The following is a 25,262-nucleotide window of genomic DNA, read 5'->3' as shown; positions in this document are numbered from 1 at the left end:
TTTACAACAGTGTTAAACGGGGCCGTATATCACAAGTAGCTGTTTTACAACAATGCTTTAGGGCGAATTTGTCTTTTTTACAAGTGCAAATAATAATTCTGCAGTGCTGTTAAAGAATGCAGAGTGATGTACAAAGAGTTCTGTGCTTTGCTACGCTGTTTATTTCCTTCATGTAAACAGGCTGAGAGCTTCAGATCAGCAGGCCCGATCGTTTATCCGTCTCTCTGAGTGGAAGCCCGGCTCCGACTTCCTCTAATAAAATGATTACCAATCTCTGGTAGTGGTTTACCTCAGATGCACCGTCCCCGGGAGATGTCCAAAGGATGCTATTAACCAGGGAGGAGTGGGTGGGCAGGGGAGAGCGCGGCGGGCTTCCCCCAGCGAGGAGTGTCTTTAACATAAGTGGAGATGAGTATAACCGGATGGTGGAGACGAGGGGTTTCCCCAGGAATGGCGGAGAGCGGCAGGAAATCGATGAGTTGTTTGTTTATTGGTCTGACCTCCGACCCTCTGCGCCCCCCTCCTGCTCTTTTTTTCCTCTCCTCCTGTCCTATTTTCTCCTCCGAGTTCATTCTCATTCCAACAAACAAGTGCATTTCCAATAATATCCAAGCGCCTTTGAAAACGTCTGGATGAATAAATGTCCATTTCATTACATCCTCTCTTGTTCCTGCTTTAAAACAAACCCTCATCCAACCTTCCACTTCATGAAAGCTTTTTTTTTTTCCTCTTGCATCTCTAAATATTCAGTTTGGTTTCATGTTTCATACTAAGCACTGATTCTAGCCCTGTCTTGATTATGCAGCTTGTTAATTCAATAATTCCTACATGCATAAATTGCTTTATTTTTGAGTGTGGAGTTGAAAGTATCGACTGATCTATCTGATCTTTATGTTTGTAAGAAATGAAAAAGGGGTGAAATGCCCTAAAAGCTGAAAAAAAGAAAAAGTTGGGAGACTAAAAACTGAAGAAAAAAATACTATAAGACATACAAGTCACCTTTTTCAGATGCTGGATATCTCCACTTGGAGGTCAAATCTTTACGTCCAGCTTCGTCACTGCCCCGAAACCAAAGGAAGAAAGATGGAGAGAAAAAAGAGAGAGAGAGAGAGAGAGAGAGAGAGAGAGGACCTTCCTTTCACTTCTGTAAACGGGGGATAGAAAAACTTCCAAGATCCAGATATCCGGAACGAAAAGGTCACCCGAATCTTACGACTCTTAGTGATGCTAATGGGGCCTAATTTGAAATGGAATTTTATTCACATCTTGAAATCCAACAATGAGATTTCATTCAGATGTAGCAGTCACTTTTTACTTGCTTTAATGATAAGTAGGTCCGAATGCAAGGAGAGGGGAAAAAGAAAGAAGGGGGGGAAAGAAAGAAAAAAAAAATCCCCAAGGTGCTTTGACTCTGTTCTTTTATTAATGACTTGAGCCCTTTTGTGACCGCCGCAGAATCGTTTGATGAATCATTATCGTGGAGAAAATCATCACGACTGATCATATTAAGAGGGGAACGCAGTTGTTTTGCAAGGCCTCCTCTCTTGTCCATTGTGAATTATTGTCATTATCATTAGCATGAAATGAATTCTGGCCTTTCAAAAAAAAAGCGGGGGGGCGCCGCTGCTATGAGTTAATGTATATTCATCCGTCGTCGGGCCACAGGCTTGTTTTGTCTGTTATTGTAGCCGCTGTGAGCTGCTTTGAAACCGCCTCCGTACGAGGACGCTGATAAGTGCGCCTCGGCAAACATCAACCTTGTTTACATTAATGTCTGCAGACTGTTGCAGGTCGACTCGCGATCCATATCAATTGTGCGCCGGTGAATAAATTCCGGCGACGAGACATCAATGAGGGCCAGGTCCGTATTATAGCTACATAAACAATACATTTCTGTGTGTCTACTGCCACTGAGGGCGTAATAGAGCTATATTTACTCATAACTCTAACATGGAGAGTCATGTGACTGCCTGCGTGGTGAGTTCAGGGGTTTACATTCCTCTCTGTTGGTTTTAATGTCACTCCAATAGCAATGTGTCTGCTCCCCTGGCATCAGGGGGACGTTTGGGGGACACAGAGCGCAATCGAGAGCAGCATCTGCAGCCTGCTGACTGACTGACTGACTGAACCGGGCACCCTCCAGCGCTACCTGGGCCCCGGCTGGGCCAGTAGCCACGAGCTGAGGGCGGTTAGAGGAGCAGGAGAGTAGGGGTGGGGGGGCGGTGCTGCCGACATCACCGTGATCTGATTTATCCTCAGGCCGGAGACTACAAATGAGTACAGACAGCTTTTTCATAGCCAAAAGACAGATTTGCATCCATGTGTGTGTTTGTGGATGTGTGCGTGATCGGGGAGGGGCGGGGCGGATCACAAGATAGAGTGTAGTTTCATAAACAGCTCAGTCTGAGCAACGGAAAGTATGCGATTATAAACTGTCGCATGTGTAAAAATGCAGCGCGCGTTTCTTTACTATTAAGTTATTTGCGTGGCCGCACCGCAAAGCGCTGCAGGGTCGCGTAAAACAATTCAGATTTTCATAAGAAGGTCGCACAGGAAGTGCTTTTTTATGGTCATCAAGCAGATTTAATGTTATACCTCCGATGCGAGCGGCGCATTACTGCTCATCGACGAAAGCTTTCATAACTGCGGTCCTGCTCTCCGTCGCAGGAATCTCATCAGCTCACTCTCGAGTCCTGAAACCTTATTTTCTCGAAACAAGTGACAAACACAGAATGTTCGAATATTCCAACCTGTTTCCGCTAGAAGTCAGCTTTTCTTAGAAATATGTGGACACAGAATCATATTTAAGCTCATGCACAGATGAATTTTGTACTAATTCTGCTCAGTACTGTTAATTTCTCAACTCCGCTTTCAACCGTCGGTGACCGGAGGTGAAGTCAGGCTGCAGACCTGAGAGCGCTGAACTTTCCAGTAATTATTCCGCACTCGGGTCAGCTCTGGACAATATGTTAGCCATCTGCCGGCATCTGTGCTTTCTCCCACTAATAGAGTGAACCCCCACCCTCCACCCACCTTCCCTGCACACCGCAAACTCCCCCCTCCTCCTCCTCCTCCTCCTCCTCCTGCCTCCTCACCGGACCACCATCACCGCCACCACAGCCTGGAGCTAGCAGAGCCGGGGGTGAAACGCTAAGCAGGTCACATGTTGTCTTTCAGCCATATTTGGGTCAGGCCTTTGGCACTGGATGAGGGGAGGCTTAATGCACGGAGGCAATGGGTAATAATCCTCCCTCCAACACACACACACACACACTGCATGTTGGCCACACACACATAAACATGTAGATGAATAAACAGACATACTGTACTCATATGACTTCCCTGGCTGTTATTTTGCCTCAGAGGGTGTGAAATTCTTAATTTTTCTTCGATATGATCCTAATTCGGAGTTCATTTATATTCTCAGAAGGCTGCGGAGTACTTGAAATTCTAATTTCAGCATCCAGGATCGTATAGTGGCACAAAACAGAAGCTAACAGCAGATTTACCAGAGCATATGTTGCGTGGAGCATATGTTCGGAGCATATGTCTAATGCCAGAGGACAAAAAGAGGGCTCCCACGTGTTGGGGATCACAGGTAGACGAGATCTTAAACACAGCGCAAAGAGACAGAAATCAGAGCATGGAGAAAAAAAAAAAAATCCTGTCTGTGTTCATCTAGTTCGCGTGTTAAGAAGACTGAACTTTCCTGAGCTGTGAGGCCAAACACTTGCATCTAATATTTTGGGAAATGTATGCAAAACCGGACCGCCAAATTTGCTCCTTCCATTTAGATTAGGGCACGGCACATATGGCACGGTGGCCTCGAATGGCTGCAAATGTGTAAATTTAATACAAAAAGTTTTTTAAAAATATGAAAAAATAAACTTTCTTTTATCAGGAATTCATTAGGAGAAAACTCAGGGCGTTGTATGTTTTTTTTGATGGTGTGTGAAGTTTCTGGAGGCAGAGGCCGAGCGCGCGGGTATGAAATGTGATCAAATTTCAAATACATTCACAGTCGTGGCAATTTGTACATTTGCATCAAACTTCTGGGGGGACGTCTGACAGTAAATGGGATGAGGGCTGACACGTTTGCCGCTGCAATCTTGGCCTCCCTCATCGGCAACGCTTTGGCTCCCGCTACTCAAAGAAGCGGCGCCTAATGAAGAAAACACTTAAATTTCGATTGGAAGGGCAAATCAGATGACGTGATGAATGTGTGTGCGGCACATATTGGCTGACAAAAACCAAGACGAACGGCAAAATCATCAAAACAAGAGGGCGAGAAGCTTTAAAGGTCACAAGAGGTCAAATTTATGTTTATCTCCGTCTGTGTCTAGACATTCAAACCTCCGTGCACAGTTGTTCTAATTCCCGCCATGAAAAGCCAGACACTTGCTGCATGATGTCTTCAGCAGTGGCACATTTGCACTTTTCTCCTTCCTCTTTGCAATCACGCTAATTGCTTTCACATATGACTTTTGCCGTCTTTTTTCCGGCACGTGGAGATTCTTATCTCAAAGTTGCAGTCAGACAGGCGTCAGATTTGGCTCTTTGAAGCTGCGGCGTTATGACTTCATTGTGGTTAGGTCTCCAAAGGAAGCAATGGGAAAGACTTCAGAACAGATGCTGCCTTCAAAAAAGGAACTGGCTGGGACGTACAGGCGGGCAAGGAAAATAAAGGTGAACGCCTGAATGAACGAGTGGATTGCAGGGAAAAGGTCTCACTGAAGGAGAGCAAGAAGAAAGCCTCCACAGACTTGGAGAATCTCTGGTTTGTGGTCGTCCAACACTTTTCCGAGACACGTCATGTTGGTCTTTACTGTCGCCGGTCTCAAGAACACTGTTGCTAAGCGACTGGCAACAAAAATGGACATCACCCTGTGTCTTCTTCAAAAGTAATGATATTTTTCTGCATTTCTCTGTCGACAAACGAACAGATACAACGACCTGTTGATGATTTCGTGAAGCGACCTCCATAAAAAGCTGAAGGCTTCCTGGACTTCCTGGCTAATGGAAAAATATTCCACTCGTGTATGACACACACATATTGGCCGTTGCGGTTTCACACGATGCAATTAACACCTGTAGAGTGCGTTAAAGCGAGAAAAAGTAGCCGATGTACAGTAGCTGATGCGAGGAGCGTACTCGATAAATTCCTGAAGCATTAATGAACTCGAATACAGGCTGCCGCAAACGCGATCGATCTAGAGATCCCTACCTTGTGTCATAAGACAGTTGAGCATCTAAAATAGTTGACAAGATGTTGCTGGTGTGTGGGACAAACAAGAAGAAATCTGCACTGCTGTAACACTCACCGTGTTTAACCAACCGCCATCAATGCAAATAACAACAATATTCGCCTTTGTGTGAAAATATGACTTTTCCTATAATCCCGTAGAGCAGAATACAGCAATGTATTCACTTTTATGTGCACAGGTATGCAGAAGAAACCCTCTCAGCTCATGAATAACCTCTTTGTCTTGCTCGCAGAGCTCTCCTGCGCTTACATATCTGCATGCAAGGAAAGTAGAAATGGTCAACAGGCGAGGCTGTGCATATCATCAGAAAGAAAAGGACTACATCTCTAAGAAGTTCAAAACCTCCCAACTTCTCCCCTCCTCCTTCCACCTTCACCACCCTCCTCATTCCCCTTCTCCTAAGCACATTCAAATGTGCAGGTTTGTTTTGGGGATAAAGTCCTCGGCTTTGATCAGTGCTAATTAGACAGCCTCTGCTTTCGTTCGCTACCTATTAGGGTTGGGTAGGTTATCGCCGTCCTAATCTCTGGCCGGTAGCCATGCGAGGGTGCTGCGATCCTTAAGGAGCCCCCTCAAAGCCGTCTAAGGTGAGGAGGAAGCGTGATGAAAGGGCCGTCTCCTTTCAGCGCAGATCAATACGCTCCTCTCCTTTGCCTATGGGGGATCAAGAGTTTGAAACGCAAAGGGGATTTTTGCATAAAGATCCAAACAATGGTTCACAAGACATTTTTTTTTCTCTCGCTCTCTTGCTTTATGCTTTATACTTTCTCTTTTGCACTTCCCCTTCAACTTTCCTCTCCTGGAAGAAGGAGGGGAGGAGGAGCAGGGTTATTTAACGAAGCTGGAAATTTTGATTTCAGACGTTCAAGACGCCTGCAAGGAGGCAAACAACCGAAGTTAACAATAATTTCTCTTGGAGTACATTTAGACTCGACTTGGCGGCTGGAAGAATATGTCGTTCCGGTTGCTCATATGTAAGGATTCACTTACAGATTCTCAAATATTGTTTATAGTCAACAAACGTCACACGCGCTCTGCCAGACGTACATCTCATGTTCAGATAAACAAACTTATGGACCCTCAAATATTGGTTAATGCTCCTTTAATTCTCCACAATATAAACGGGAGCATTTAATCCTCTGCTATTTGTTTCATACTTCATGCATGCCAAAGGAAAGCCCAGTTACGCATTTCCTCGTTTGGTCACTTCAGCCTAAACAACTAATTAGGGATTAAAAAGAAATGTATGATCCACATACACACAATGTAAGCATTTTTAGACTATTTATGAGGAGGTAAAACATGCTGACATACTTTGTTTAAATAAAGCTTGATTGTTTGAAATCCACACTGGAGCCAGACTCGAGCGCTTCTTCATCCATGTGAGGTAATGATTCATGAAGCCCTCAGCGTCCAGCCCGCGGTTTGGGGAGGGGGTTCATCGAAATTAAAACAACCGGACAAAATTTGTTTGTTTGTTTGCAATCGGTTTGAACAAATTATTAAACTAATGTACTGACAGACTGCTTTTGTAATAAGACAGCATAGTTTTGAAGCTGCTAATTTTTACATTAACAAGTTCCTACTTTGTTTTTTAGCATCTTTCAGCTCATTGTTTTGGTAAGTGACTAGTTGGTGCAACATTTAGCAGCTAAAGAGCCAAATATTTGTGGCAACTATTTCACAGATTCTGTTCAAACTGGATCTCATTTTAGTTAATATCTAAAGTTAAGATTAGCTCAGTCTGCGCTACCTGGACTGGGAGCTCAAAACTTAGAAAATTGTACCTGGAGTGATTCATCAGCCAAAGAGATGAGTCTTATCTACATACATGTATATATAGTACATATTTACTAGTCTGTTTAACGTTTTACGCTGGTCTTGACTCATAAAGGCTAAAAGAAAAGGGTAGAGATGGTTGTGTGAAGCACTAATTGACTTGATTTGTCCATTTAATCTAGTTCTGACTCATTTCCACGGGACACGTTTCATGAAATTATCAGTAAAGTGTTTAACGAATGTCTAAGATCAAATATGGCTTCAGTATGTTTGGTGGTTTTATCTGAAAAGACGTATAATTGGAAAAAAAACGTACTGTGCGCTGTGTTCACCTATGTGTTTTTACTATCAGCGGAAGGTTCTTGTCACTTCACCATTTTTCGCCGTGATTGTGACCCCTTTTTGCAAGTAATTTCCCCTGGATTAGAAAAAACAATCAATCCAATCAAGACTAAGAGAGAAGGGGAGGAGGAGGAGAAAAAAAAAGGGAGATTTGAGTGGAAATCTCTCCAGAAGTTGTTGGGTGTTGCGGGGAGAAGAGAAGAAGGAGCAATCTAGAGGGCCGGCATATATTTCCCTCTCAAGTAATTCATTTATGTCTTCAAAACTCTTTTCAGAGACCAGAGTTACTGTGCCTTTGTTGTGATTTAAAAAGCTTAGCCGGTCTCTATGAAGAGAAGCAATGAGAACACTTTAGAAAAAGCTACAAAGGGAACGGACGGGCGGAGGAAGAAAGAAAAAGTGAATGGCACCACTGATAAAGTTGAGCAAATTAAGTCATTGACCTGCGGTGGAGATTAATAGCAAACAAGGTGCCCCAGCTTCACAAGTAATGAATATTCTTCAAACGGCGTGCAGGGGGGATGGGGGGGGTGGTAGATAGGGACAGCTTGATGCGGATGACATTGAAAGTTGCAGAGAACAGAAAATTTCTGTCATTTTTCATTTGTATGCAAATTCGTCTGTTACACAAATTAACCCCTGAACCCCGGTGTCAGTCCTCATCTTGGGTGGAAGCCGGCCCCCCGCCGGGGCCCCGCGGCCGCTATACCCACCCACACTTCCCCTCTTAGGTCAGCGGTGGCTTTATACTTGGTTCCAGAAGGGAAAGTTGAGTTACAGCTCCACCCCCTTTTGTTTACTGCGGCGATTGGACGGCGGCATGACCTCACGGCGAGAGAATCTCAGACACTTTACGGGTAATAGTCGCGTTTAATCCCAGCGATGGATGATGTGTTCATCAACGCCCATGAAAGTCTCGCTGTGAAGTGTGGATGAAAGGGCGGATATTTTGTGATTTGTGCTCACTGATATCTGATTAGATGTGTCAAGGATTGAACGTATTAAATGTTTTCAGTGCTATAAAACAACGCCGGTCTGCTTTTTTTCTATCTTCTTCTGCAGTTCCTGTCACCAGGCTGGCATGATTAAAATGCAAAACGCCGGCTGTGTGGCACCCACCTTGGCCGAAGCTGCCGCAGCTAATCACTCCCCGTTGCTTTAAGGTGGACCTCCGGGACAGAGAGCAAATCCTGCTTCACTCTGCAGCTGCAGGAGTTCACAGCATCTCCCTGCAAATGGAAATACTCCTCAGTTCAAATGACACGAGTGAAGAAAATATTAGCTTTCCCAGTTCAGTCCAAGAACTGGACACAAAACACAGAATGCAGACTTAAATACCAATGCTAATGAATAAAATGGTATCATATCTACCATGTCCACAAATCTGCCTCAAACACCTGTTGAAGTAGCCACAGGTGTACTGTCACATGACCTCAACAAGAAGAAGTGAGCAGCAGCCAACAGTGACAAAAGATAGTTATACTTCCAGAAAAGTTGGTACTTGATACTTGTCCATCATCACATAGGTTTCCTTCCACCAATTTCGATGTATGAACAATAAAAGATCTGAGTGGAAACATCGGGAATTCGAAGAGGTGTTGGAGGAAGTTGGCTTATTGGCAAAATACGACAAAATACAATGGAAACAGCCAATGAATCATGACAGACATGAAAGTCTGTGACTTAAACGTCCAGTGAAGTTTCCACTGGAGAGACGAAAACCTCAGATTTGCATGGAGCTACTCAACTGGCACTCAACTGGAAAATCATCTGTTTATCTTGAAGAATCAACTCCTAAAAATCGCCTAAGAATAATGGATGGTGGACAAATTTTGTGCTAAAACTAAAAGCTAAAAGCTTCTTAATTGAGAGACCTTATGCTACATAAATTGGTATATGGGCCAATAAAGGCTACAAAGTTCAACCCTGGGCAGAATCCATGTTGTGCAATAAATTATGCAACATTAAAATTGTCCAAAATCAGGTCTCTGTCGTAACAGTTTGATTCCATCTTGGTTAAACGCTGTAGCTACTGTAGTGACTTGTATCTGTGTGTAATTAGGGATTGAGTTTATTGCAATAATCCATCAGGAAAGAGAGCTGAAACCTGATGGAGGTCACAAAAAATGCTTTAAACTCGTCATTTTCTGAAGCTAATTTTGGGACCGAGTCGTCTCTTGTATTTATCACAGTGTTGGTAAAAGTGCAGCTCTGTCTCTGTCCCTCTGTGGTGTCAGGAAGGAGGAGGCAGCCCTAAACAAATTTCACCATCTGCGGAGGAAGGTGGCAGCCGTGCAGTGATTGACCCCTTTAATTGATGCGGCTTTAATTATGATAATCGCCTGCCAGAGTTGCTGTTGTTTCGCTTTCTGTAACACCGCCCCCCCATCCCTGTTTTTAGCGGTGTTTCATATCCTGGCATCGGCGGGTGCAGGTGTCCTACAGATGTTTGGTTGACTCCCCCTCGACGCCGTGCAATTTGTTAGCCTCTAATCAGCAGCCACCTTTGCATCACTGCAGTGACACGTGCTGATATGCTGAACTGAATGGAAAGTTGATGTTACGTTGGGTCACCGGAAAAGTGAAATGAAGGACTTTGATTTCCAGAATGACAAACTGGATTTGAACAGCAACCTTCTAAGTTGAATTTCCAGTATTTTTGAGTCACATCTGATGCCATGGACCTTAGATTGTAATTTGTACCTCACGTAGTAGAGGTATAAGAATACATATACAAACATAAGGCTTAAGGTGCAAAGTTTTAAGGAAAAGTACATCCAGTAAAACCGTCTTTTCCTCTGCCTCTCTTCTCTCAATACATTCTTTAGACATCAGTGTCTTTGGTAGAGATTCTTTATTCTTTAACGTCAGGTGAAACGCAGCACACATAACCTGCGTTGAGTTCGATTTCGTGATGATAGTTTGAGACAAATCTAACATAAGCTATCCTGGAACCTCATCCTGATCATATGTCCGAATGAATAAGGTTCTGGGAAGAAAATGTCAAGAGAGCGGAGGTAAGAAAGTTTGATTTGAGTTACAACGTTGACTTAGATGACCCATTTGGCCTAAAATTTACCGACTTACCCGCTTTGACATTTGGCCTTTGTGCCCTCAAAAAACTGACTACTACTACTACTTAGCATGATTAAAGTAATGTGTGAATGATCCTTTAAAATGTGTCATATCTGACTTCAGATTGACACAGGAAACTAATTTTCATAAACACTTAGATGAATGCGTGTAGATTTTGTCCCACAACACGTCAAGTATTTATGATATACACTAGATGCTCCTTGTTTTGCAAATTTTGAAACTTACGCTTCATATTCCCAAAGTGACTGCTGCACTTTTTTTGGTTATAAAACTCTTTAAATTCTGTTTACATTGAAACTTTTGCAGGAGGGGAAAAAAAAAAAAAAAAAAACTCCCAACGCCACAGCACAGTGGCAAAAGCAGTGAGTAAAATGGGTTTAGACAAACAAATAAACAAACAAACACACACACACACACCACACACAAACTGAGCGGCCACCAGTGGCTCTGCAGTAAGTTTCCCTTCAAAGGATCCCCTCAGGATAGACTGTTCGCGAACATAATCCAAGGCCCCTTTGAAGTGCACACTTGAAATGTCTTTTGGCTCGGCTGCTGCGAGTGGCATCTCAGCCCTTTGGGTTATTGGAGAGGAGAAGCGCTCCTCGGCCGGCTCGAGGTGGAGAGGCAGCACCTGGTGGTCCCTGCTGCCTCTCCTCGCCACATTTCACACATTTAAAGTACACTGGGTGCTCGTCTCCTCAGCCGCCTCGCGACCGCAGCCAAGAGGTATAAACGGTGCTCTCGTTTTCTGCCGGATAAAGCACGAGTACATTTTGGAGTGGATTTTAATAAATCCAGTGTGGCTTTGTCGCACGGTGGAGTTTCACTTGTACACACATTTCTCTGCGGGCGGAGTTGCTCTGAGGGCAGGAGCAGGCCTAATCTCAATGGTGGGGTTAAACCCAGGTGGGTGGAGTCAACATTAGACACGCCAATGAAAAAAAAGTCAAGAAGTAAGTTAAGTAAGGAGGCAGATAGCGTGACGGATGCTTCACTAACCAGCCCAAACTTTCATATTGGAGCATTCTGCAGCCCATAATTTATGTCCAACATTCAGTGTTAATGCAAGAAGTGATGTGTTCTTTTTAAGTGAGTTCTCGTCCAAATCCAACAGTTAATATTTGCCTTTTTTAAAACCAAAACCACCATCTTTCCTCAACCCTGACCAAGCGTTTTAGTTGGTTAACCTCAACCACACCCAAACCACAGTTTATTTGCCATAAGTAGAAACCTTTCCTAACTTAAAGGAATAGTTCGGCTTATTTGAAGTGGGGTTGTACGAGGGTGCTTATGCATAGTCAGTGTGTTGCTACCTACAGTAGACAGTGGTCATGACGCCCCCAGTAAGTAATGCACCGCTGCGGATGGGGAAGCAGCAATAAAACATATGTTAGTCATTTAAAAATAGCCAAATCTAACAAAATTATGTGTATTATGCAGTTATATCGCTCTCCACTGGACTTCATTGACAATTTTACCTTACAGAACACAGGAGTTGCTGGTCTACCGGCACCATGAACATTAGTAACGTGTTAAAACACCAAAGTGACACAGTCAACTAACGAATCAAAGCCGTGGTGGACTAGCGAATCCTGTATTCTCAAAGATAAAATCAATTTACGCCATGTTTTTAGGGATAAAATGTTAAAAACAAATGTTATATGAAATGTTATACTCTTCAGAGTATAGACAGGTAAAAACTGACAGGTTTGCTGTATGTAAATGCCACTGAAGGGGACATTTCTGACTCTGAATAAGGTATAAAACTATTTTTAACTCATAGATAACAGTATGGAAATTCCTCTGTTGACTATTTATAGTAAGATAATCATATTTTGTATTACAATATTTCTGAAAATCTCTATTTAAATATGCAAATGAAGCATAATCTAATCCAAATCCAAAATTTGGGTGAAATCTACAGACACAAACAGACAAAATGAAGTAAAATACCTAATACTTAGTATAATACTGTGAATCTGGGCATTTATTTACTAGTCTGAAAGATGTTATGGAAATAAAAATCTTCATTCTCCTCACATACTTTTGTATGATCCTTTGTAGCTCATATGTTTTAACAGAGAATAAATAACATGAGTAAACGCTTTTCTAAAACTGATTGTTGACTTCTTCATGCTGGTCTCCTTTAGAGGTCAGCAACATGAGTTGATCTGCATTTGGAAAAAAATAAAACCTCCTTTACTTTGACCCTTGCTCTTGTTTCCTTGTAATTTTGCAAATTTTGGACTTAAAGCAGGAGCCAAGCGCCTGAAACGTGACTCTAATGCAAAGTGATAAGCTATCAGACATGTGCGGGAGAGCAGCAAACTTCTGAAGTGTAAAACTTTACGTCGCGTGTTTGTGTTGAGAAATGCTCGCACACCTGCTACGTCGTGATATGTCGTCTCTGGAAGCTAAAGAATATACAGATCTGTGAGAACGAAATATATTAGAGCCGCTCTTTAGAAGCGGACAGCCCTTTAAAGTAAGAACATAGATGTATTTCGCTGTGCTCGACCCATTTGTTATTCATTCCTTAAACAAAAAAAAAAAAGAGCGGCCCTTTAAAATGGAAGAATTTGCCTTGTAAAGAGTGAAAAGCGCTCACACAGCGATGTCACACAGCAGTGCAGCTGAGCTTTACTGCGCTTCTTATTAAATTTATAAGAGAGATGCTGTTTGAGATGGAGAAGAGCAGCGACGTCGCGTTCCAGTTTATGGACTCGTTAGTTGTTGGTGTCACACAGCTCGACGATTCAGACCAGTGTAGACCTCAAAGGGAGAGACATGTTTTGACTTTCATCTTTAGATTTTTCAGTTTTTTAGTGATTTGAAAGCAGTGTTTGCTTGTTTTTTTTTTTTAAATATGACACTGGGAGGGAGGGGAGGGAGTGCAAGCAGGGGATGGATTAAAAATCACTTTCATTTACTTTATGAAGAAACGAGTACAATTTGAAATATTAATTATTGTCTGACATTAAAGCCTCTGAAAACGTGGCACAAAAATACGATTTTAATTGCTTAATGTTCAAATTCGAAATCTCTACGCAACGTCAAACCCACGCTTGCACGCTTAAAGTCAGAGAGAGAGACTAGTGTTGCCGTTTTTGTGGCTTTCTGGCTAGACCTCGCAACTTTTCAGACCATCTTAGAGACTTTACAAGGCGACTCCTGACAAATTTTGTGACTTTTGGGGAAAAGGACGATGAAAACATGTAGGGTGACTTCACTGTTAGAAAACTTCCAGCGCAAAACATATTTAAGTCACCTAAAAACATTTAATATCAGTTTAAGTGTACATTATATTTAGATTATTTTAGATTATTCAGCTTTCCTGCTGTCAGACAGCGCTTACCAACGGGTAACTGAGGCCATTAAATCCATATTTACTCTCTTCAAAGCGTCCAGACCAGACTCCTTTGACAACAGAGCGCAAAGACTGATCAGTTTGCTTATGTTGCTGTCAGGGCAATTAAATAAAAACTTGAATTTTAGAAGGTGTACGGTTGAATTTTTCTCTTCTCATCAAGAATCGTTTATTTATTACAATAAATCGCTGGCAACCACAAATATTTCAATATCAGGGAGGTTTAAAAATACTGAAATGACAATGTTTTAAATATGTTTTGGACTAAAACTCATTTCTAGGACTTTTTTGATGCTTAATGTTGTGGATTTGGGTTTCCAGTAGCTTTAATATATGAAAATCAAAAAGGAAATGTCACATATAAACCATGCTTACACTCAGATTACACCACAAGATTATAAAGCCACTAAAAAAGTAGTAAAAAATTAATCTGAATACAAGTAATACAAGTGTCCGCTTGTGTTTGTGAATGTGTGTGTGCCAGCCTGTGTGTGTGTGTTTGTTCTCTCACCATCTTAACACCCCTCTCAGTAACGGCGTGTTTCCAGGAGGAAGCGAGTCGTGACCCTGAAGTCCATCATGGCGATGGAGGGATTGAACAGAACGCCGCGGGCTGCGGAGATGATCGAGGAAGTCACTTTCATGCTCGGCTCCGCTCGGCTCTCAGAAGAAAAAGAAAAAAAAACACCACCAGGCTGGACTCAGGGAGAATGCTGAAGGAAGAAACAGAGATGGAAAGATGGGAACAAAAGTCATTTTGTGGAAAGAACAAAGACTGAAATCTTTAAAGGTCCAGTGTGTCAGATTTAAGGGAGGTAGCAATGGAATATAATATTCATAACTATGTTTTCATCAGTGTATAATCACCTGGAAATGAGAATCATTATGTTTTTATTCCTTAAAATGAGCCCTTTATATTTACAGACACGAGTGAACCGCCAGGTTTCTACAGAACAGACAAAACAAACACTGGCTCCAGAAAGGGCCTTTTGAGTTTTTTAAGCATTTCCTGGCCACCTTAGTTTCACGTTCATGCTTGGAACGGGAGGGCTACACCTCTAGATGCCACCGCTCCTTTAAAGCATTACAACACAAAGGTGCACAAAGGTCAAAGAGGGCATGGGGCCTCCTAAACCTGAGCCTGATAGTCCTGATCAGAGTCCAGTGTCCAGAGTCTGCCAATGACAAGTCTAATCCCATTTTTATTCTTACTATGTAGATTTACTTTTTTCTATTTGAATTAATTTCTACAGTTTCCGGCTACAAAGTGCATAAACTTCGAAGTTCAGGTGCAAACACGAGCACTGAATCATTGTTTTATGTGAGTTTGCGTGGTCAGTTATGTGTTTGATTTGCGAAGATAAATTAGGGACAATAAAGTGTAATTTGAGGAGTTGAAATTATTAATTATTGCATTACATTATTTGGAGAAATCTACATAGTTTTTGTCTGATTTGTATTTATTTGTCTCTCAGGTGCAGTTTTCTTCTTCTTTCATGCATAAATACGGACAAAAAACACAAGATCCACTTCTAAAATCCCTCAAAAAATAATCAGGTGTTAACATTTTTACATTATAAATGTCAAAAAGAAGCTGTTCATGCATTTAAAAAGGTCATTATAAATGTCAAAAAGAAGCTGTTCATGCATTTAAAAAGGTGGATAATACACAGAATCCTCTACCTTAAGGAGCACAGAGCAGTCTAGGTTCCTACTAGACTAGACATACATAAATGTGGTCAATTTTCTGCTGTCATATCTCTTTAAGATGGTCCAAAACTTCAAAGCATTATTTTGTAAGAGTAGGTATTTTCTTTTTTTCGGAATGGTGGATATCTGGGTTTGGAACAGAGCTCATGATGACATGTTTTCTAAATCCTCTGCCCTCCCTCGACACAGTTTTGAGGAGAAGTCTGCGCAGAGGAAAAGAAAAGAAAGAGAGACAGTGTATGTGAGTGTGGTCGAGGCAGCCGGTGGGAGATTAGCAGAGTTTTCTGCGAATGATCCTCGCCGACTGGCCAATCTGTTCAGCCGGGGCCTCGAATTCACGCAGACGGCGCGAGTAGTGACACCAACTGCTGCGACAGAAAGGGAGAGCGAGCAGGAAGTTCCATGGCACGCCGCCCCGTCACGTGACCGGTCCACGCTTGGTCCCCGTCCAGCCATCTGTTTTTTTTTCTCTCGCTCTCTTTCCTTCTCTATCTTTACCCCCACTTCTTCTTCCGCCGCTGTAGTCGTTGGTTCCTCCCCTCGCTGGGTGGCAAACAGGTCACACGTGGCCTTTGAGAGAGAATCACCGACATGACGCTTCCCAGCTGGTTTAAAGTGGTGAGCAAGGCACTAACGCCGCAGCCGTTAGAGGTTCAAAGAGGAAAAAACATCTTGCTGGATACTAAAGGTTATTTTTTTTTTCAGTTTGGAGGGGGGAGTCATTACTGTGAGTTTGTTTTCACACAAAATAATCCGATCCAGAAAAAATGTATCCATGACAACACTATACATCACTGGTGACATCTTACAGTAACTCCCCATATTCTGCACGTGCTGGATGACGTTAATGCGTCACGATGAATCACATCTTGTTTGTTTCAGACCGGTGCCGCTTGAGGCAAACTCCAGGCTGCTGAAGTTCGACTAAACTCCTCGAGAAAACTGACTCAGGAAAACCTCTGTGGGGATGCCTTCGAAGGATGAGAGAGTTTAAACCTGAAGCCAGTTTGAGAAAATGGCTTAACCTAACCCTACTGGGTCTTCATCAGGAACCATGAGGAACTTCAGGCACATCGTATGACCTGAAATTTCAACTGAGGCCTGGACGTCCACACTGTTGCAAGAGCAGCACGATGAATTTTGGCTTCCCACAATTAAATAAACACGATATGCGAAGCGGTATTGATGTTTAAAAATGCGTCCTCCATTTATAGAAAGCTGGACAGGAGCTTCTTCTAGTCCCTTGAAATGGATCGCCATCCGTTGTTTGGAAGTATTTGGGATTCAGGGTAAGAACAAACTGTATGCAGAGTGCAAAGCAACACGACTTACCTGACAGTTTAGCTCACTCAATCCTCGGCCTAGTCCAGCGATAACTCATTTAAACGATTCGGACGATTAGCAGGAATGTAGCCAAACATGATTGCGTGGCCTTGATTGTCGCTGTTGTGTTTGGTTGCTCTCTGCACACCTCAGCTCCACAGTGTCAAGAAACTAAGACGGCAACCTTAAATCGAGGGTTCAAACCCCCCTTCAGGCACTTTGAATTTGAAAAGTCTAGCAAATAAAGTGTTCTTTTAACTGATTCTGTAAAGACACACTGAAGGTAAAACCTATAAAAGTACACCAACACCGCCTCAGGCGCTCGTCTGTCCGGGGTTAAAGGTTCGCCTCCCTCCCGTGAACTCTAATCTCAGATGATTTCGATTGGAAGCTCCACACTCTGACGCGCTGAGTCGGCCTCCATTCGGTGATTTGCACCGTGTTAAATGAAGACGGTGTCAGCGACACAGAATCCATATGGAATATTGAAAAAAGTAAATGATTCAGCAGAGATAAAACTGTAAGACAACAAAACATAATTGCCTTTCGGTGTCAAGCCTCTTTGCGCGGCTTTCATATCCCGGATCATTTGCCTGCATCGCTTTGGAACAGAACTTGTTTCAAACGGCTGCCTTTCTCTCCAATATTGTGCTAATGCATTTAATTTAATGTTCGCAGACGCCGTAATTGGTATAATATTGCTCTATAATACGTTGAAGGAAACCTTAGCATTAAGCACTAAATTGAAATTTTGAAGCGAACGGTGAAAACGACTGTGGGGGCAAAGAAACCCCATTAAATGTAATTTGTTCTGCATGGCTGTGGGGGTAATGGTTACCGAGACACTCCTTTATTAAGTCGAATAGGTAGCGAGGTAGCTTCGGATTTGCTCTCTCTCACACACACACACACTAAACACACACGCACTACACACAGGCGTTATGCTGTCGACACACTGTTAGTGGCGGTATTCAGCAAGGTGTAAGCTGTCGCCTGCTGTTATTCCAGCCACAAAGGGAACGTTGAGCAGCCACTGGAGGATTGCTAAACACACACACACACACACACACTACACACACTTTATTCTTGTCCCTTAATACCACTTGCATTATATCCAAGGTGAGGCTGAAACTGTGGAGACAGATTGCCGAAAGAGAAAGTGCAAGGACTCAAAGGAAAAAGAGGATTTTGTAGTCGCAGGGGGAAAGTGGAAGATGAGGAGGAGGGAAAGAGGCTGGGAGGAGTAGAGTCAGAAGGAGGGTGAAAGGGGAAGAGGAGTAACATGAAGAAGGGGGGGGGTGTAATGTAAAGGGAGGATGAGAGGAAGGAAATAGGAGGTAAAAGAGCAATGAGAAAGGTGTGAAGGAGGAAGAGGACGAGGAGGAGCAGGAGAGATGCAGGAAAAGGAAATGAGGACAATAAGGAAGGAAGAAGAGGAGCAATGCCAGAGCAAGAGGATGTGAGGAAGTTAGGAGGATGAAGGAAGAAGGAGAGTGAGAGGAGTGAAAATGAAAAGGAAGAGGTAGGAGGATAAAAGAGAGCTGAAGAAGGAAGAGAAGATCAGGATGAGGGGGAGAAATAAAAAGAGGAGGAAGGAAAAGTGGAAGAATCCTGAAGGTGAAGATAAAGGAGAAAAGGACAAGCAAACGGCAGGAAGAAGGTGATGAGGAGAGGAGGAATAAAGAAGAGAAGATGGGGAGGAAAAAAAAGAGATGAAGGAGAAAATTGGAACTGGAAAGAAGTAAAAGGATTAGAGAGAAGAGGAAGAGGCAGGAGAGGATAAGAAGAAAGACCTGAAGGAGTGGCTGGAGGACGAGAGGAAGGAGGAAAGAAGAGGGTGAAGGGAGGAGAAAGAGGGAGTTAGATACAGAGGAAGATGAAGGAGACAAGAGCCTTGGAGGGGAAGAGAGGAGGAAGGAGGTGGAGGAGTAGGGAGAGAATGGGAACGAAGGAAGGGAGGAGGCAGGAGAGATGAAAGCGAGGAAGAGGTGAAGGTGGAAAGGGAGGAAGAGGATAAAGGGGAAAAAGGGTGAAGATGATTGAAAGAGGAAGTAAACCATCGGGGGGGAAAGTGATAGAAGAATAATTTGAGGAGAGAGAAGGTGAGGAGGCAGGAGAGGAGAGGAGGAAGACGAGGAGGTCCCAGCGGAGGACGGGAGATCAAACACGGACTCTAAGTCAAACTCCACTGAGGGATCTTAAACCTCCTTTGTAATTGGAATTTAAAAAGTTAATACAAAGACGCTCCTTCGGTAAGATGTCTTTAGCAGATAGAAAAAAAACACAAGGAGGACTTTTTTCGTCCCCACAGTGATGTCTAAAACCATCGCTTCCCTCCAAGCAGGAAGATTAAAGGAGGTTTGTTCTTCTTTTAGTGTAAAGACCGTCAAAAAGAGTCAAGAAAACAAAAACAAGCAGAACGTTCTATAAGTCTGTCCCACCACATTTCAAAAGGAAATATTGTACTTATTAATAGACTACATTTATTAAACAGATATAAGTAAGCTGAGATTACGATATGGTGTCCATATGAACTTAATACAGGATATAATACACTAAAAACAAGTAAATTAAGAATATTTTGACCAATCTGAATACACTAAAAACAAGTAAATTAAGAATATTTTGACCAATCTGTGCCGAAAATTGGCTAAAATAAAAGGGAATATATTAATAATATATCTTTGTTTATACTTGAAATGATGTAGAACTATATGTTAGTTGTAGGTGTTTTCTTAAAGTTTGATAAAATGCATCAGTTGTATTGGATTCCCATGTGACATGAGCTAAATATTTGGTATGACTACAAGCATATAGGATAAACAAAAGATTTATATCTCAATATTTAGTTTCAAATTAACTGGATGAGTTAGTTATAAGATAACGAACAGTATATCGAACAGGAACAGCTTCAAACTTGGGGTTTATTTCACAATAATGACCGTCTAGCTGTACATTATCCCTCATGTCATGTTACGTTACATTACAATTTGTTTCTAAACCTACCCGAGTAGTTTTTGTACCTCAACTTCAAACTGAGACTGTTTAAGCTCTTAAAATGTGAAATGTTCCTCAGCAAGCTTTATTTTGAAAGGCTAACTGGACATAATTGCTGCAAACTTAGTCCATATTTGTCCTACATTTCCCAGAATGCCACACAAGAAACCCCGTTGTATGTATGTGCCACATTCAGCATGCACGGGTGATGTATTTCTGTCATTGCAGTGACATTTATTCGATGTTTGCGTAAACATTTTTCATGCGTCTTGAATTATCCAATGCGCCAAACCCAAACATGCTCTGAATATTAACGGTCTTATTTTGAAAAGGTTGTCTGTTTTTTGTTTTTTGTTTTTTTTGGTTGGGTGTTGTCAGTAATGTGAGGAAGGAGGAGGTGGTGGTGGAGTGGCGTGCAGCAGCGAGAGCGGCAGAGTTTTTGCTCGGTGGAGGAACAGATGGGAGAAACTCGCCAGGGGAGGATGAATTCCGGTCAAAAAGAAGGTGATAGCAGAGCGTGACCGCCAACATGTCCGCCACATACTTCTCCCTCTGTCTCTGTGTCCTCCTCGCTCCCTCATGTCTCTCTCACTGCAGCCTTTCCTATTCCCTAATTTGCCTACCCATCCATTTCACCATCTTCCCGTCTCTTTTAACATTTCCCTTCCTCTTTTTGTGGCGGTTTCAGTCATTAAATCACATACATCCGGGTTCAGAGCCTTCACCCGTTCATATGTGATGGGAGGGAGCGATGGAGGCTGCCAACCCCCCCATGTTAACCACTGAGATCTTGATAAGTAACAGGGGAATGGTAAATATATTTATAAATGTGCCTGTGAGGGATATTTGGCTCAGGGATGCTTTCAATATTTGCACAGGCCTTTTATGAAAGTGTGCAGTTCACCAGTTCCATATGAAACTATCTTTTTTTTTTTGTTCATTTCTGATTAAGCTGGCCAGTTTCCAAACTCCTGAAAGTGAGATTTGCAAGGCTTTTTTTTTTTGGTTTTGTTTTGTTTCCTCATTTTGCTTATGAGCCTTTTTAACGGCTCCTGGCCAAAAAAAAAAGAAAAAAGAAAACACACTGAAATACCCTCCTGAAAGCGGCTGTAACTCTGGGCGTTTAGGAGCCCAGGCAGACCCAAAACGTGACTTCTTCACCCGGCGAGTTTGTGGAAGGGAGATCATTAAGAGTGAAAGACTGGCAAAGCAAACTTTAAAGCGGTCCAACATTTAAATGACGGCAGAAACAAAATTCTGCACGATGAAAGAAAAAAGTTCAACTGACTCTTCCATCTGACTTCTTTCTTTTTTTAAAAAAAATCATTTGAGTCCAAAAAAGTGTTTTCATCGTTTAAAATGAGTGACAGCGGCGTCCAGTGACGTGATTATCAGCATGAAGTGAAACATTTTCCTTAAAGCACATCAGGTAACAAAGTGACAGACCGGATTCTTCTGTCTCGGAGAAGAATGAGTACATTGAACAAATTGTTTCGTGTGTCGAGTGGGCGTGTGCAAAAACACAAAAGCGCGACTCAAGATGTGTTTGAAGGCTTTTCAAGTCCTGTCGACAGGTGTAGCCGTCCCAACAAGTGTGCATCAATCAATCCGTGGTGTTTTTTTTTTTGTTTGTTTAGTGGTTCGGTTTTACCCACTTTCCATAAACGTTTGAAAAGATGTTGTGTACACAGAAGATACTGTATGTGGAGACCTTTTTAATCACTTTTTAATACACTACATATAAAGAACTAAATGGTTACATAGCTCCACGTACAGCTTTGAGACTCAAAACTACCTAACTGCTAAATCGGCATTGAAAAAAGGTCTAAATTTTTATTTGTTTGCTTGATCGATTCTGTACGAAGCACAACACAACATCCCGTATTTCTACTTGTTTTTGAACATTTATAGTCGTACTTTATTGTGATTCCGATCTGCTATTCTGACTCGGTAATTGTTTGAGTCCTTGGTGTTTGTAACATGTCACATCTAAGTCGAAAACCGGCATTGAAAAAATGCCGAAAAATGCATTGTTAAAAAAATTGGGGTGTGTGTTGTTTAGTTTTTTATAAATATCCCGTAATTCTTTGTGTTTTCTATCAGGAGTTGATAAATTATCAGCCAATACAGGACTTTTATATTATTATGTATTATTATTGACCAATATTTGATCATTTATTTTGAATTATTATGGTTTTAAAGTTTATTTAATAACGGAATATTATAAAAATATCTTAACCTCAGGTGTGGATAAATTACAGGTTATGAAGTTATTTTTAAAATACAGAAATGTGAAATGTAGTTGAAGTGTTTTACCTTTAACATGTTATCTTTTGGATTTTTATTTGCGTGTCAATGTCAATGACACCCCCCACACAAACAGTATTAAAACACAATTAACAGATGAGATGAAAATACTGCTACAGTTCACCAACAACAACAACAGCGCTCCCCTTCAGTCTCTGCATGTCATACCCAGTGACATATTATGAAGAGACAGTGAAAGCAGCCTCGCAGTAATGCAACCGTGCTTCACATGTGAATACCCAGCATGCATTAGGTGGCTGTGAGTAGGTGAGCCTCGGGCTAAATTACTGGGCTCTACGCTCAATTGTGTAGGAGGACAGTTTTTACCAGACACCCAAGGGCCCACATAACCTCAGCTAAGGCTATTAATACAAGAGTAAAACCATAAACCCTGTCCTGCAGGGACACATACATAAACACCCATATTGGATATGAGTGTGCACTACAGACAATAACACACTTAAATATATGAGAACACACATATTTTTAAATCTGTCTGTGTATTATAATTCACATACACTCATTTTATTTCTTCTTGGATATGTGTGATTTTATTTTAGGCGTAATCTTGTTTAATTCACCTCCGATTTGTTGCATATTTTTATGATTTAATTGTATATTTTATAAATATTTCCCTTCCATTAGGGAAGAACTTGACCCAAAATTACTTGAAAGAGAATTCTTGATCAGATCGCACATATATTATTAATACTTATGATTAATTGGAGGACATTATTTTGGCATTATTATCATTGGAGTTGTTTCAGTCAGGAGCTGACGCGTGCCGTCGAGTTTAAGATATTAAAAATGTTTTATGAGGCAGATAAGATTTAAAACTGTCAGATTTAAAGATTTTGAAAACTATAAGACAAAAATTAGGCACTTGTGCATCTATGCACAAAGAAAATATTTAATAAAAGTTGTTTTTAACCTAATAAAACATGAAAACAAGGCAAAAGTTTGATTTAAATCTGGAACTTTGATATCAAAATTATGAATATGACCTGATACACACTTATTTGACAGTCCTGAGGTTTGACAAAATCCATATACCTGCATGCACTCACACCTAGTGTGTTTAAATCTACGTGTACATTCACAAATGTGTGCCATCTTGCTCCACACACACGTTATTATACACACCCATACTCCCACCACCCTCCTCGCTCCCCTGAGCTTTAAACAGGCAAACTGAACACACGGACTCAGAGCCAAGAAAACAGATGCTGCTACGCACCAACACATGCAGAGCTGGATATCGGCTCTTTAGCATCGCGTTCGTCACATGTGCTCTTTCTGCGTCACGTGCCACACAAACACACACTCCAAGTATCTAAAAAAAAAAACTCTGTATGCACACATTTTTTATAAGCAAACATGGTACACACACACACACACACAAAATATGTGCTTGTTGTGGAGGAGAAACTAATCTGATTGGTTGAGATCAAGTGGGTGGAGCCAAAGATGGATTTAAGAGGGAGGTCTGCAAAAAAAGGGTGAAGTTTGGGTGGAGCAAAGGTAGAACTAAAAAAGTAAATCCGATCCCCAAAAAACTGAATTCTCTGTAAGCTGGAAAGCTGAACTTTGAGCAGTACCTGTAAATAAAAAAAGGCCAAATTCAAAGCCTGTGTTCAGTTTGTCCATTGTGGGCTACTGTAGAAACATTCCTCTTTTCAGGTGATTATAAACTAATGAAAACATAGTTATGAATATTATATTCCATTACTGACATACTGGACCTTTAACTGGACCTTTAACGATGCAAGACAAGTACTTTTCACTAAGAGACCAAAGCTATACGCGACCATTTCAGTTTTAAACCCGACCCAGAAGTGGGGCCTCCGCTCGGCTCCGCCAAGGGAATAAGCGGCTGTTCTATTTTTGACGGACACCGCGAGCAACCCGGTGGAATTCGAAGTCGCGCGGAGGATGGACCAAAACAGCATCACAGCGCCCACGACGTGACAGAGACATGTCGGTGGAGTTCTGGGGTTAGACAATCCCTCTCGGACCAAAGAAGCATTTCCATAATGGTGAATGGAACGTGCTCTTTCTACTGGAGCTTTTACACTACATGTCTCACTCACCCGTTCACACACTGCTCATCAGTTTCAGGAGCAATTTGGAGGTTCGATCCAAGAAGAGCAAACTTTTCACGTGTGATGCATCTGGGGAAAATATCTTCATGTTACCGGCCGTGAGAAAACTTTTGCGTGTGTGCGCTCAAACGAATGATTCGGCCATGAGTTGAGCAGACAAAGAGAAGCGCATCACCTGCAGGCACGACTCGAAAGATGAAGACGTCGATGTTTGACTGACAGGTGATGTGTCTCTCTCTCTCTCTTTGCTCAGACTCTTTGTTTCTCCGGCCTTATGTCACCAGCAGCGGATTTATTTTTTATTGCTTGGACGGGGGGAAGGGAGGAGGTACATAGACCCACGAGAAAAAACACAGCCGCAAGCTAAAAGGAAAATAAGACACATTTTTGAAATTAGTGGTGTGTGTGTGTGTGTGTGTGTGTGTGTGTGTGTGTGTGTGTTGAAGCAATGCCACTAATGATACTGCTGACTCTCCGTCTCTTTACTCGCCATCTCTCCACACACACACACAAATTTTACATATTTATACGCACACATGTTGGCAATCTGAACAACTAATGATAAGACTGTCGATCTCTCCCTCTCTTTTCAACTTTCTCCGTCACACACACACACACACATGTAGACACACACACACACACACACAATGCTTGAGGCTTTTTGGCGCAGCACCGTCACTCTGCCATACTGAGGAGGCAGGTGTTAATTACCGAGTGAAGCGGGAGCTAAAAAGGTGGACGGCTCGGAGAAAAAAAAAAGAAAAAACAAGAAATTGGACACCCTCCCCTCTCCTTGCACACACACACACACACACACACACACACACACACACCATCACCACCTCACACTACAACAACACACCTTTGTTCCCCAATTAGAGGCCCCACAACTCGCGACTTCTCATTTGTCGCCGCGGTGACGGCAGCTTAATCAACGCGACGTAGGAGTCTCAAAGTGCACCGCGGAGGAAACTT

General features: G+C 42.1%; 1 long non-coding RNA gene across 2 annotated transcripts in view; it reads right to left on the bottom strand.

The window, feature by feature from the left end:
• Nucleotides 1-25,262, bottom strand: part of LOC113748305 (uncharacterized) — a 160,487-nt gene that overhangs the window by 71,432 nt on the left and 63,793 nt on the right. Inside the window, exons 4-6 of one of the 2 annotated variants that reach the window (XR_003464254.1) lie at nucleotides 14,360-14,561; nucleotides 8,505-8,614; nucleotides 8,136-8,304 (exon numbers count right to left, since the gene is read on the bottom strand). This is a non-coding gene — a long non-coding RNA (uncharacterized LOC113748305). Of the gene's footprint in view, nucleotides 1-8,135; nucleotides 8,305-8,504; nucleotides 8,615-14,359; nucleotides 14,562-25,262 lie in introns of those variants that run through there. The other variant, XR_003464253.1, reaches the window with a different exon arrangement.

This window comes from Larimichthys crocea, chromosome XIX, assembly GCF_000972845.2.
Source record: "Larimichthys crocea isolate SSNF chromosome XIX, L_crocea_2.0, whole genome shotgun sequence".
Taxonomy (NCBI): Eukaryota; Metazoa; Chordata; class Actinopteri; family Sciaenidae; genus Larimichthys; species Larimichthys crocea.
This window is presented reverse-complemented; position numbering and strand designations above follow the sequence as displayed.